A 14,996-nucleotide genomic window follows, 5' to 3' on the forward strand; every position below is an offset into this window, starting at 1 on the left:
TCCTGGTCGGTGACTCTGTACCCCGGGTTCTGTCCCTTTGGCACGCTCAGGTAGAGGTTTGCAGTTGATAAGTCTCTATGGCAATGTCATGTATTGTGCTTTAGTCTCGTTGACAGTCGAAGCTCATTAGCATTTATAGGCTCCGACAGTGAGAGAGTCCATGTTCCTGGAGTCTTTCTCCTAGTCTTTCCTTCCTCAATTAGTAGCCTGATAATCCAGCTATGCTGTTGCTGCTGCCTCTGCCTGGATAGTAAGAGGCTCAAAGAGCTGGCAACTCCCCACTCTATTTCAACTCAGGACAGGGCTCTGGGTAAGGCTCAGTCAGTCAGAGCTGCTAGCATAATCAGGCGGGCTTTCCGCCCACTCAAAGACCTCTGGCTCTGCCACTCTGTCTGGTAACACAGGCGGGCGCCCACTTCCGGGGCGCTTGGAGGAAACTCTCACTCACTGTCTGCGACCAGGATATCCGGCCAGCAGTCTCACGCTCTGAGTGAAACCCCCAACCACAGGGAAAAGTTGCAGCGTTGGAATTGAGTCTCGCTCCGTCCCCATGCGTGACTTTTGCAATGCGCTGGGGCTGCTCGAGATTCCGCTTTGTCCCACACAAAGGTCCCTGACTCTGCCCCTCTGTGCGATAACACGGGCACGCACTGCCGAGGCACTCGGAGGAATCGCTCACTCCTTATCTGCGCGCGCAAACCAGGATATGAGGCCGGCCGCGTTTCCCTCTGAGTGAAACACCCTCCAGCACAGAAGATCTCCACCGTTGGAATTAGTTCTCACTCACTCCCATGCATGGCTTTCCCAGGGTGCTGGGGCTGCCCAGAGACTCTGCCCTCTGCCCACAGAAAGGCCTCTGACCCTGCCTCTTCGTGGGGCAACACGGGCACCCACTCTCGGGGCCTAGGAAGAAATTCTCGCCCACTAACTGCGCACCGACCAGAAGACCGGGTAAAATGGCCGCTCCGCTTGTCTTTCTTTGTTTGGCTTTGGCGCGAGTGTTAGCTTGTATTGCCCGGGTTGCCACAGGATCAGATTTTCCTCGGCTTGGATCTCCGTGCCACAGCCTGGTTTGGCCGTTCATGTCGCAGTCTGGATCTATTCACCCCCTTTGCCCGCCTCAGTTTCTATATTCACAGTTACCAGAGAAAGCCGCCCTGTTTAGGTTAGTGAGGAAGGCGGAGCATTTCTTACTTTCTATTTCCTTCGGGGTTGGTTATATATTTAGCCAATTTTTCACTCAATCATACCTTTGGGTGTATTGTGAAGCATCTGGAAGCTCCAAGAATAGGTTTTTCTGTTTCTGGTTGAAGATCTTGTTGAGTTCTGGGGGAGATTTATCGGTATCGCTTCCTACCCCGCCATTACTCTGACGTCATCTCCGGCAACGGCCTCTTTAACAAAGTGAGCATAATACATTTTATCTGCCCAACAAACTCAAAAGTAAAAAGACATAAGAGCCAATTAAAAGATGGAAAAATATTTGAATGAACATTTCCATAAAAATGATACACAAATGACCTTTAAGCACATGAAAAGATACTCAGTATTATTAGATATTAAGAAAATGCAAACCAAAGCCACAATATAGTCCTGCTTCACACCTATTAGCGTAGCTTTGATAAATAAAGGATATCAGAAACATGTGTTGGAGAGGGTGTGGAAAGTATTGAAACCCTCATACATTGCTGATGGAAATGTAAATTTAGCAAGTCACAGTGGAATGTAGTTTGGTAGTTCTACAGTCTCGACACGGAGCTGCAGGACTCAGGGCCTACTACAGATATGTGCTATAGTTTAAATCACTGTTTTGACACCCAGCCTGTCTATGACACTGATTGGAGGAAGTAAGAATTCACTTACTTGTACACAAAATTTTCAGTAGTTTGATTCATTTGGTGAACAGGGAAAAGGAATGTTATTATAATAGAAAAAAAAGGGACACAGCAGTAACTAATCACAGTTTTAATCACAAGTTGGAATTTATTTATTTTTCTTTGTGAGAAGGAAAGAAGAGGAAGATTCTTAGTCAAATAAGTTTGTAAATGTGATATACCTGCATATGTTTGCTCACTTATAGTTTGCATTGGGTGTGGGAGACAGGCTGTAGACTGGCAAGGTCCTTATTGCCTAAGGCTTGGTTTTAAGACTAAATCTTTCCCACCCTTTTAATACTAAGATTTTCTCAAAACTAAGCTTTTCCCCACACTCTTGACTGTTGCATGATGTGGGGTGGTGCACTCTTATGAGGAATCCCATTTATGTCTCAGATGAGTGGATTTGTATCAGAGACTTCCTTTTTTGTATATTGACTTAAAGGCGTTAATTTCTGCACTACAAAATGAAACAGACTGGGGACACTCTTGCTCAGATCCTACCATCAGCATTGCAGAGGAGAGGCCAATTTATGCAGAGTTTGTGCAGAGAGAAGGAGATGGGGAGCATAGGTGAATGAGGCTGGTGGGGCCTTTGATTCTAGGAATATATATATATATATATATATATATATATATATATATATGTATGTATATTACAGAGAGAGAGAGAGAGAGAGCGCATCAACTTATTGTTTCCCTTAATTGTGCACCTATTGATTGCTTCTTTGCTTCTCAAATGTTCCTAGATGGGGACTCCAATCTTCAACTTATGGGTCCAGCCAGGTACCCTGGGATGAATCCAGCGACGTCGAAGCTTAAGGACACTTCACAATAGGCCAGGGCATGTTGGAACTTCTTTTATGATTTAAGCATTGATACCCTCTTAGGACCTATCCACATCCCCTTAAACAAACCTGAAAATATATTGTTTTTTTAATATCCATCAAAATATTCTCGTAAAAGATCACTGCTGTTAAACAATATTTCTCAACCAAGAATTATTTTCCCCTTAAAAACATTTGACAATGTCTGCAGATACTTTTAGTTATCACAATAGAGGGGGAAGGCACTATTGCCATCTAGTAGGTAGAGTCCAAGGTATGCGGCAAAGCAGCCTGCAGTGCATAGGACACTTCTCTACAAGGCATTAGCTAACCCAAAAAGTTATTAGTAGCAAATTTAGAAACCTTGGTTTAAGGATAAAGTGTACCTATTTATGCTGAATAAGGACAGGTATAAATATTTGTATTATCTGGGATTCTGAATTTTTCACTAACCTTGTTGTTGTTTTCCCAGAATCAGGGGCACATTGTGTGCATCAATGGTAGAGTTCTAGAAATTAGGACTATCTTAGGACTATTGAAATACTGGATCAATATAATTCACAGTAGAAGAATTTAGGTTTGTCTTCCTTTTTTGTCCAGTCTGACATTTTTACCATTTTAAAATAAGCCTTTCTATTTAGTGCATGGCTGTAGTTGTTGATCCATACTCATTGACAAAACACTAGCTTAGTCTAAGCAAGACACATTTTCAGTAGACTTTCCCAATAACTATACTTACAGTATTTCTGAATATAGAATGTTTTGCATAGGACACCCATGTACAATCATTTTAATGATTATTAAAATGAGTAATATTTTTCAAAGTATAATTTAGTAATTCCTCACAGCAATTCTATGTATCAAATTACTATTTTTATCCCTATTTTGCAGATGAGAAAATAGCAATACAGAAAAGCTAATTATTTTATCTTGGATCACAGATGAACTCAAAATGGGCTTGGACTGAGTTTTAATTAAAATTTTAACAAGGAGTTCAAGCTTGTGAGTAATAGTAATTAATAAAAACCCTTGGTCAGTCCTTGTTTCAAGGAGATTTAAAAAAAGCATTTTATTATCTGTTGAGTGGAAAGGTTCCAGGATTAATTTGTCTGTTATTTAAATATTATTTATAATCTTAAATGTGTTACTTTAGTTTAAATTATCTTAATGCACTTAATGCAGACTAGTAATTAAATCAGAAAGGCATTGTTCTTATTCTGAACTAGATTTGTGTGTAGTCAGAATTAATAATATATAAAAAGCTATAATATATACATTTGAGAAAGTATTTAGATACATGTCTCACATTAAAGATAAACAGCAGGTTTTAATATATATATACTCCCTGTAAAAGGTACGGAACATTGTTTTCAGTCTGTGTCCAGTTAGCTCAATTTTTTTGCCTGATACTAATGAGACCAATGTTATACCATCAATCCCCAAAAGGATCAATTAGTTGTGCTCTGTCCCAGGATAAAATCTGCACACAGAACCCTGAACAGCTGTCTCCTCAAATTGTTGTTATGTTCACATGGAGCTGTCAGCAAGAACAATATTGTGTCCTTTCAAGTACCACTCAGATCTGAAGAATGAAGATAAATTCTTCTAACTGATTATTTTTTTCAGAAATATCAATTGATTATAGCAAGGACAGAGAATACCTATGCACAAACCCATCATAAAAATATAATCTTAAAATGTAATAAATAAAAGCTGGTGTTGAGTCATTAAGGGTGAGGTGTAAGCGTTGCTTGCTACACAGATTGATCCCTATTCATCTGAGGCATCAAAATGAGTTTTTAAAAGCAATTAAAGAACGAGGGAACTTGATCTTCAACTGAGGAGATACACATACTCAGGCCAATCACTTACTGAATTGATTATAATTGATCACTAGATCAATATGTTTTTTCCAGAATATTACTCTTATATAAAATTTTATGGCAGTATTTTCAAATGCATTATCTAGGAAAAACTTTAGTAAAAGCATCACAATAAAAACATTAATTATGGACTAAGAAAAAATAGTAATTGCAAACAAAGAATCAGAAACTCTGGAGAGAAAACCATATTAGTGAAATGCCATTGAACATCAAGAGTTTATGGTATCTGCAACACTGTGTAGTACTCCAACCCCACTGGGAACTACCAGTGTCGCATGGAAAAAACCTACCCAAGACACAAACTGATGTTGAGAGGAAGAGGAGGACACCTACCAAGGGAGCCAAAGAAGACCTCAATTTCCTTCTCCCTTAGCTTTTATTGATCAGAAGTAGAGCAGAGGTAACAAGATTACAAGGGAGGGAAGCCAGGTGATAAGGGGAAAGAATGATTATCGGCTGTTTTGCTGACATAAAGAGAGGGCTAATTTGGGTCAGTACATTCTTTTTCTTTTGCTAATTAATCAACACAAAGGAAGGGGCAATTTAGAACCTCTATGCTAAAGTCTGTTCACATGCATTCTTTTGTGTCTGCAACAAAGGTCACTCACTCACACGGTTTTTTTTTGTAGTTATTTTTATTTAACTTATTGTGTTTACATAGATTCTACTGTCTCCCTGAATGCACCCCCTCCTCCCCCGTATTCCCCTCAACATCTCCCTTGCCCTCCTCCCAACAGCGCCCTCCTCCCTTCCCTTCAAGTTTAATTCAATTTCTCAGTTAACACTGTTCCTTGGATTCCTCAAATGAGTGAGGTCATATGATATTTTTCTTTCTCTGGCTGGCTTATTTCACTTAACATAATAGTTTCCAGGTCCATCCATGTTGTTGCAAAAGGTAATATTTCCTTCTTTTTCACATGGTTTATTAGTGTTTGCATCCAAGAGACACTAACTCAGGGATTTTAACTAAGTTCCCCAATTCAAGTCATAGAGGGTTCAAGGTTAGATGGGTGATTCCCTACAACACTGTTAGTAGAAAACTAACCTTTAGTATTTCCCAGGAGCCAAAGAAATACTTTCATCAATGTACACTGCTCATAAAAATTAGGGGATATTTTATCACTTCATATTTATTTTGAATTATCCCTTAATTTCTGTGAGCAGTATATATGAGCTTTATCTTTTCAGTTTTTTAAACTGCTTTTTGATTTTACAATAGAAAATTGTAGGAAGAATCTAAGTAGAAAGTCAGAACTCTAATAAAAGCTGTAAAATAAAAATTATATTTGTAAAATTTGATGGAGATGTTTTAGTTTAATACAAGATAACATATATAATACAAGACAAGTTATAACTGCAGGTAGCTGAAAGAGTGGCAGTGATTATGTGTCCAAAAAAGAAAAGACCCAAAATAAAACTCATATTAGTCTCTGAAAGCAGAATTAGTGTGTCATCCTGATTTATTATTATTATTATTAATTATTATTATTATTATTAAGACAGAGGGAGACAGAGAGAAGTACAGATAGGGACAGACAGAGAGTGAGAAAGATGAGAAACATCAATTCTTCTTTGCAGCTTCCAAGTTTTTCTTACCTTTCTCATAAGTGCCTTGACCAGGGGGTTACAGAAGAGTGAGTGACACTTTCTTTGCATAAGCCAGCAACCTTGGGCTCAAGCCAGAGTCCTTGGGATTCAAGCCAGCAATATTTGGGCTGAAGTCAACAACCATGGGTCATATCTATGATCCCATACTCAAGCCAGCAACCTAACACTCAAGCTGGTGAGCCCATTCTCAAGCCAGCGACCTTGGGGTTTCAAACCTGGGTCCTGTGCATCCCATTCTGATGCTCTATTCACTGTAACACTGCTTGGTCAGGCATCATTGTGAGATTTCAGCTGAGTTACTTAATTATATAAACATCCTGTTTTCTTAAGTGTAGAGTGAAGATTATATCTTCTTTATAAGGTTGCAGTGAGGATTTAATAAAAGTTTATATGAAAACCTAATATAACACATAAAAAGTTTACTTGTTTAATATTAATAAATATTAGCATTACTGAGGATTGATATTGGACTTAATATTAACATTTGCTTTGATGTTAGTTTTGATATTGGTATTATTTATTATTGCAATCAGTGTTTTCAACTTTGAATGGTTCTAAATGACAAGTTATTTGACCAAATCCTTTATAGCACAGATTTTTAGATCTGATGTTTGAAAATTTTAAGAATTTTATCATTTTTGGAATGAAATGAGTGTGTTTTATATGTGAAAAGAATATAAATTTTTAAGCTAACAAACGGAATTCTATGGATTGAATATTTGTGTCTTTCCAAATTTTTAGTACTGAAGCTCTAATTAGCAGTTTGATGATATTTGGAGGTAAGGACTCCAAGAGGAAATAAAGATTACATTATTAGATTAGGTCATGAAGTTGGGACCTTAATGATAGAATTAATGCCCTTATGAAGAAGAGCAAGTGTGAGTGCTGTCTCTCAATCTGTCATGTGAGGATATTGCACAAAGTCAGAAATTTGCAGACCAGTAAAAGAGCCTCACTAGACACCAAATTGGCTGGTACCTTCTTCTTTGTCTTCCTAGCCTCCAAATTTTGGAAGGTATTGTTGAATAAGTTACCCGTTCCAAAACATTTTATGATAGCAGCCTGAGAAAAACAAAACACTAGGATTCATGTTTTACTATTAGTGTTTTAAAAATGACTCCCAAGGGAGAAGTTGGAAAAGGAGTTTTGAAAATAAGAAAAGTTTCAAAACCATATATGACAACTATTTCATAAACTGTTATAAAATGTTGGTCTACATTATTTCAATTTACTTCTTTGTTCATAATTCTATATGGGTATTAACTAATTGCTTTATAAATTTATCACTTTACAAATGTAGAATTCTTCTGTACATAGAACTGGACGGACCACTGAGTTCCTTCACTTAGGAAATTTATGAACTTGGTCACTTCATATTATTACCTCTCTGTTGCCAGTTTCTGCATCTGTACAATGAAAATAATAATAACAATACCTACATCATAGTGTTTTTGTGACAATTACATGAGTTAACATCTGTGAAGTACTAAAAAATTGTTGGCATATACAAGGCTCTGTAGAAGTGTAATCTTTAAATATTAGTATTCCTATATCACCATAACAAAGTTCCATTCTCTGCCTGACCAGGTAGTGGCATAGTGGACAGAGCATCAACCTTTGATCCTGAGTACTCAGGTTCAAAACCCCGAGGTAACCAGCTTGAGCTTGGGCTCATCCAGATTAAGCACAGTATCACCAGCTTGAGCATGAGGTTACCAGCTTGAGGATGGGATCACAAATACAAATCCATGGTTGCTGACTTCAGCTAAGGTTGCTGGCTTGAGCCCAGAGCTCCCTGGTCAAGGCATGTTTAAAAAGCAATTAATTAGCCCTGGCCAGTTGGCTCAGTGGTAGAGTGTCGGCTTGGCGTGCAGGAGTCCCAGGTTTGATTCCCAGCCAGGGCACACAGGAGAAATGCCCATCTGCCTCTCCACCCCTCCCCCTCTCCTTCCTTTCTGTCTCTCTCTTCCCCTCCCACAGCGGAGGCTCCATTGGAGCAAAGATGGCCTGGGCGCTGAGGATGGCTCTGCGGCCTCTGCCTCAGGCGCTAGAATGGCTCTGGATGCAACAGAGCAACGCCCCAGAGGGGCAGAGCATTGCCTCCTCGTGGGCATGCCGGGCGGATCCCAGTTGGGCGCATGCGGGAGTCTGTCTGACTGCCTCCCCGTTTCCAGCTTCAGAAAAAAAAAGCAATTAATTAACAACTAAACTGGTGCAAGTATGAGCTAATGTTTCTCATCTCTCTCTTTCTCTATTTGCAAATATATATATATATATATATATATATATAATGTAATTTCTTTAAATCTATATAATGTTAATATCAGTATAACCTAATTACCCAATCACTGATCACTGTGTATTGCTGCTAGTTCTTTTTATTTTTCTTTCAGTTTTGCATTACTGTGGAGAATATCATTACAACTAAATATTTTCTCATATAACATATTATAAATCAGGAAATAATATCTGTATATCTCACCAAAAAAAATGACTGGATCTTTACCTGATTACTCTTTGGCAAGTCTTATCAGTCCAAATATCACCTGCATAAACAAGAATTCCTGTCATTATTTCAATGTTTTACTTTTTAATATAGGCAGCCAAAGGGGTTAGATAAAGTTTATTATTAATTTAAGAAGAGTTGGTATTATTAAACTATTGACTATACCTATCCAAGCACAAGTTTTATTTTGCTATGTTCAACTCTTTATACCTACCCTGAAGATTTTTCTTTATGTAGTTTTTTCTCATTTCTTATAAGATACATTCTTAGCGTTTTTGAAAAAGCTGTTTCTGGTGTTGTATTCTACATTTTTGCTTCCTGTGGGAAATACATTCAAGCTAGGTAAAATTTTCGTTGTTCTAATTTGAATTTTGCCCTGAACTAAACCTAATTATACTGTTATACATATCTTGAATATTCTCATTGTAAGACAAATATGAAAAACTATAAAGTGCTTTAACAGTGTGATGCATTTGCAGATATGCAACTATCATATATTTTATACTCTGTACATACTATAATGAAGGAAAATATTTAAATCATTAAACTTGATTAGATTTAATACATCAATGCCTGACCTGTGGTGGCGCAGTGGGATAAAGCATCGACCTGGAACACTGAGGTCGCCGGTTCGAAACCTTGGGCTTGCCTGGTCAAGGCACATATGGGAGTTGATTCTTCCTGCTCCTCCCCCTTCTCTCTCTGTCTCTGTCTCTCTCTCTCACTCCTCTCTCTCTAAAAAAACAATAAATAAAATATAAAAAAAAGATTTAATACATCATAAATATGATTAAACTGAATAAAAATATGATTTAATAAATCACAATTTATATAATGAATTACATGAAATTCTGTTTTTGTAATCTCTACCTTAATTTTAAAATAGCAAATAAAAATAAAAGTGCCTTCGTTGTTCCATTTGAAATTATTTTTTTATTTTTATTGAATTTATTGCAGATAAATTCAAACAATAAATACACAAACAAGTGTTGGTCAGGATGTACAGAAAAGGGAACCTTCCGCCCTGGCCGGTTGGCTCAGTGGTAGAGCGTCGGCCTAGCGTGCGGAGGACCCGGATTCGATTCCTGGCCAGGGCACATAGGAGAAGCGCCCATTTGCTTCTCCACCCCTCAGCCGCGCCTTCCTCTCTGTCTCTCTCTTCCCCTCCCGCAGCCAAGGCTCCATTGGAGCAAAAGATGGCCCGGGCGCTGGGGATGGCTCTGTGGCCTCTGCCCCAGGCGCTAGAGTGGCTCTGGTCGCAACATGGCGACACCCAGGAGGGTCGCAACATGGCGACGCCCAGGATGGGCAGAGCATCGCCCCCTGGTGGGCAGAGCGTCGCCCCCTGGTGGGCGTGCCAGGTGGATCCCGGTCGGGCGCATGCGGGAGTCTGTCTGACTGTCTCTCCCTGTTTCCAGCTTCAGAAAAATGAAAAATGAAAAAAAAAAAAAAAAAGAAAAGAAAAGGGAACCTTCCTGTATTGTTGGTGGTAATGCAGATTTGTGTACTTTTTAATGAAAGCCATTCTGACAGGTGTGAGGTGATATTTCATTGTGGGTTTTTGTGGGATTTTTTGGATTTTTTCTGAAGATGGAAACAGGGAGAGACAGTCAGACAGACTCCCGCATGCGCCCGACCGGGATCCACCCGGCATGCCCACCAGGGGGCGACGCTCTGCCCACCAGGGGGCGATGCTTTGCCGTGACCAGAGCCACTCTAGCGCCTGGGGCAGAGGCCAAAGAGCCATCCCCAGTGCCCGAGCCATCCCCAGTGCCCGGGCCATCCTTGCTCCAATGGAGCCTCGCTGCGACAAGGGGAGAGAGAGACAGAGAGGAAGGAGAGGAGGAGGGGTGGAGAAGCAGACGGGCGCTTCCCCTTTGTGCCCTGGCCGGGAATTGAACCTGGGACTTCTGCACGCCAGGCCGATGCTCTACCACTGAGCCAACCGGCCAGGGCCTCATTGTGATTTTAATTTGCATTTATCTGATAATTAGTGACAGTGAGCATCTTTCCATAAATCTATTGACACATCCCATTGGAGAAGTGGCCATTCAGGACCTTTGCCCATTTTTTAATTGGATTTTTTGGCATTGACTTATATAAGTTTTTTTTATAAATTTTGTATACTTATTCCTTATCAGATGTATTACTGGAGAACATGCTCTCTTATTGAGTGGACTGTCTTTTCATTTTGTTGATGGTTTCCTTTGCTGTGCAAAACCTTTTATAGTTTGATGCAGATCCATTTGTTTATTTTTTCTTATTTCTCATGCCTGAGGAGATATATCAGAAAAAATATTACTAAGAGAAATGTCCGAGATTTTACTTTTTATGTTTCCCTCTAGGATTTTTATAGTTTTAAGTCTTATATTTAAGTTTTTAATTAATTTTTAGTATATTCTTGCATATGGTGTAAGAAGGTGGTCTAGTTTCATTTTCCAACATATCTGTTTAATTTTTGCTATACCATTTATTAAAGATACTGTCATTACCCCATTGTATGTTCTTAAAATCTTTGTCAAATATTAATTAAACATATACGCATGGGTTGATTTCTGGATAGAATCATTTTTTTAATAATTTTATTTTTTTAATGGGGCGACATCAATAAATCAGGATACATATATTCAAAGATAACAAGTCCAGGTTATCTTGTCGTTCACTTACGTTGCATACCCATCACCCAATGTCAGATTGTCCTCTGTCACCTTCTATCTAGTATTCTTTGTGCCCCTCCCCTCCCCCTTCCCCTATCCCGTTCCCCCCTCCCCCCGTAACCACCACACTCTTATCAATGTCTCTTATTTCACTTTTATGTCCCACCTACGTATGGAATAATGCAGTTCCTGGTTTTTTCTGATTTACTTATTTCACCTCGTATAATGTTATCAAGATCCCACCATTTTGCAGTAAATGATCCGATGTCATCATTTCTTATGGCTGAGTAGTATTCCATAGTGTATATGTGCCACATCATCTTTATCCAGTCATCTATTGATGGGCTTTTTGGTTGTTCCCATGTCCTGGCCACTGTGAACAATGCTGCAATGAACATGGGGCTGCATGTGTCTTTACGTATCAATGTTTCTGAGTTTTGGGGGTATATACCCAGTAGAGAGATTGCTAGGTCATAAGGTAGTTCTATTTTCAGTTTTTTGAGGAACCACCATACTTTCTTCCATAATGGTTGTACTAATTTACATTCCCACCAACAGTGTAAGAGGGTTCCTTTTTCTCCACAGCCTCTCTAATATTTGCTATTACCTGTCTTGTTAATAATAGCTAATCTAACAGGTGTGAGGTGGTATCACATTGCAGTTTTGATTTGCATTTCTCTAATAAGTAAAGAAGATGAGCATCTTTTCATATATCTGTTGGCCATTTGTATTTCTTCCTGGGAGAAGTGTCTGTTCATGTCCTCTTCCCATTTTTTTATTGGATTGTTTGTTTCTTTGTTGTTGAGTTTTATGAGTTCTTTGTATATTTTGGATATTAGGCCCTTATCTGAGCTGTTGTTTGAAAATATCATTTCCCATTTAGTTGGCTGTCTATTATTTATTTTGTTATCAGTTTCTCTTGCTGAGCAAAAACTTCTTAGTCTGATGTAGTCCCATTCATTAATTTTTGCCTGCACATCTCTTGCCTTTGGAGTCAAATTCATAAAATGATCTTTAAAACCCAGGTTCATGAATTTAGTACCTATGTCTTCTTCTGTGTACTTTATTGTTTCAGGTTTTATGTTTAGATCTTTGATTCATTTTGAGTTAATTTTAGTACAGGGTGGCAAACTGTAGTACAGTTTCATTCTTTTGCATGTGGCTTTCCAGTTTTCCCAGCACCATTTATTGAAGAGGCTTTCTTTTCTCCATTGTGTGTTGTTGGCCCCTTTATCAAAAATTATTTGACTATATCTATGCTGTTTTATTTCTGGACTTTCTATTCTGTTCCATTGGTCTGAGTGTCTATTTCTCTGCCAATACCGTGCTGTTTTGATTGTCATGGCCCTATACTATAGTTTGAAGTCAGGTATTGTAATGCCCCCAGCTTCATTCTTTTTCTTTAGGATTGCTTTGGCTATTCGAGGTTTTTTATAGTTCCATATAAATCTGATGATTTTTTGCTCCATTTCTTTAAAAAAATATCATTGGAATTTTGATGGGAATTGCATTAAATTTGTATATTGCTTTGGGTAATATGGCCATCTTGATTATATTTATTCTTCCTAACCAAGAACAAGGAATATTCTTCCATCTCATTATATCTTTTTCAATTTCCCTTAACAATGGTTTATAGTTTTCATTATATAAGACCTTTACATTCTTTGTTATGTTTATTCCTAAATTTTTTTTTCTGTATTTTTCTGAAACCGGAAACAGTGAGAGACAGACAGACTCCCGCATGCAACCGACCGGGATCCACCCGGCACACCCACCATGGGGCGATGCTCTGCCCCTCTGGGGTGTTGCTCTGTTGTGACCAGAGCCACTCTAGCACCTGGGGCAGAGGCCGAGGAGCCATCCCCAGCGTCCAGGCCATTTTTGCTCCAGTGAAGCTTCGGTTGCAGGAGGGGAAGAGAGAGACAGAGAGGAAAAAGAGGGAGAGGGGTGGAGAAGCAGATGGGCGCTTTCCCTGTGTGCCCTGGCCGGGAATCGAACCAGGGACTTCTTCACGCCAGGCCGATGCTCTACCACTGAGCCAACCGGCCAGGGCTATTCCTAAATATTTTATTTTATTTGTTGCAATCGTGAAGGGGATTATTCTTTTGAGTTCGTTCTCAAATGTTTCATTGTTGGCATATAGAAAGGCTATTGACTTCTGTATGTTAATTTTGTATCCTGCAACCTTACTGTATTGGCTTATTGTTTCTAGTAGTCTTTTTGTGGATTCTTTGGGGTTTTCAATGTATAGGATCATATCATCTGCAAGTGATACCTTTACTTCTTCTGTTCCGATATGGATGCTTTGTATTTCTTTGTCTTGTCTGATTGCTCTGGCTAGAACCTCTAGTACCACATTAAATAAGAGTGGAGCGAGTGGACAACCCTGTCTTGTTCCTGATTGAAGGAGGAAAGCTTTCAGTTTTGTGCCATTTAATATGATGTTAGCTGATGGTTTATCATGTAGGGCCTTTATCATGTTGAGATATTTTCCTTCTATACCCATTTTGTTGAGAGTCTTAAACATAAAATTGTGTTGTATTTTATCGAAAGCCTTTTCTGCGTCTATTGATAAGATCATGTGGTTTTTGTTCTTTGTTTTGTTGATATGGTGTATTATGTTAACCGTTTTACGTATGTTGAACCATCCTTGATATTCTGGGATGAATCCCACTTGATCATGATATATTATTTTTTAATATGTTGTTGTATTTGATTTGCTAGTATTTTGTTTAGTATTTTAGCATCTGTATTCATTAGAGATATTGGTCTGTAATTTTCTTTTTTTGTGCCATCCTTGCCAGGTTTCAATATGAGGGTTATGTTGGCCTCATAAAATGTGTTTGGAAGTATTACTTGTTCTTCCATTTTTTGGAAGACTTTCAGTAGAATAAGAACCAAGTCTTTGAATGTTTGATAAAATTTGCTGGTATAGCCATCAATGCCTGGACTTTTATTTTTGGGGAGGTTTTTAATGTTTTTTTTCTCTTTCTTCTCAACTAATAGGTATGTTTAGGCTTTCTGCTTCTTTTTGACTCAGTCTAGGAAGGTTGCATTGCTCTAGGAATTTATTCATTACTTCTAGATTGTTGAATTTAGTGGCATCAAGTTTTTTCATAGTATTCTACAATAATTCTTTGTATATCTACGGTGTCCATGGTGATTTCTCCTCTTCCATTTTGGATTTTGTTTATATCAGTTCTTTCTCTTTTTTTCTTGGTAAGTCTTGCCAAGGGTTTGTCAATTTTGTTGATCTTTTCAGAGAACCAGATCCTTGTTCTATTATTTTTTTAAAAAGTTTTTCTGTTTTCTATTTCATTTATTTCTGTTCTGATTTTTATTATCTCTTTTCTTTGGCTGGTTTTGGGTTGTCTTTGTTCTTTTTCTAGTTCCTTAAAGTGTGAAGTTAAGTGGTTCACTTGGGCTGTCTCCTGTTTGTTCATATATGCCTGAAGTGATATGAACTTCCCTCTTGTACTGCTTTTGCTGCATCCCATAGATTCTGATATGTCGTATTGTCATTTTTATTTGTCTGTATATATCTTTTGATGTCTGCACTTATTTCCTTTTGACCCATTCATTTTTTAAAAGTATGTTGTTTATTTTCCACATTTGTGTGGGATATTTTTCCTCTTTTTTGC

The sequence above is a fragment of the Saccopteryx bilineata genome, chromosome X (genome assembly GCF_036850765.1).
Source record: "Saccopteryx bilineata isolate mSacBil1 chromosome X, mSacBil1_pri_phased_curated, whole genome shotgun sequence".
Lineage (NCBI taxonomy): Eukaryota > Metazoa > Chordata > Mammalia > Chiroptera > Emballonuridae > Saccopteryx > Saccopteryx bilineata.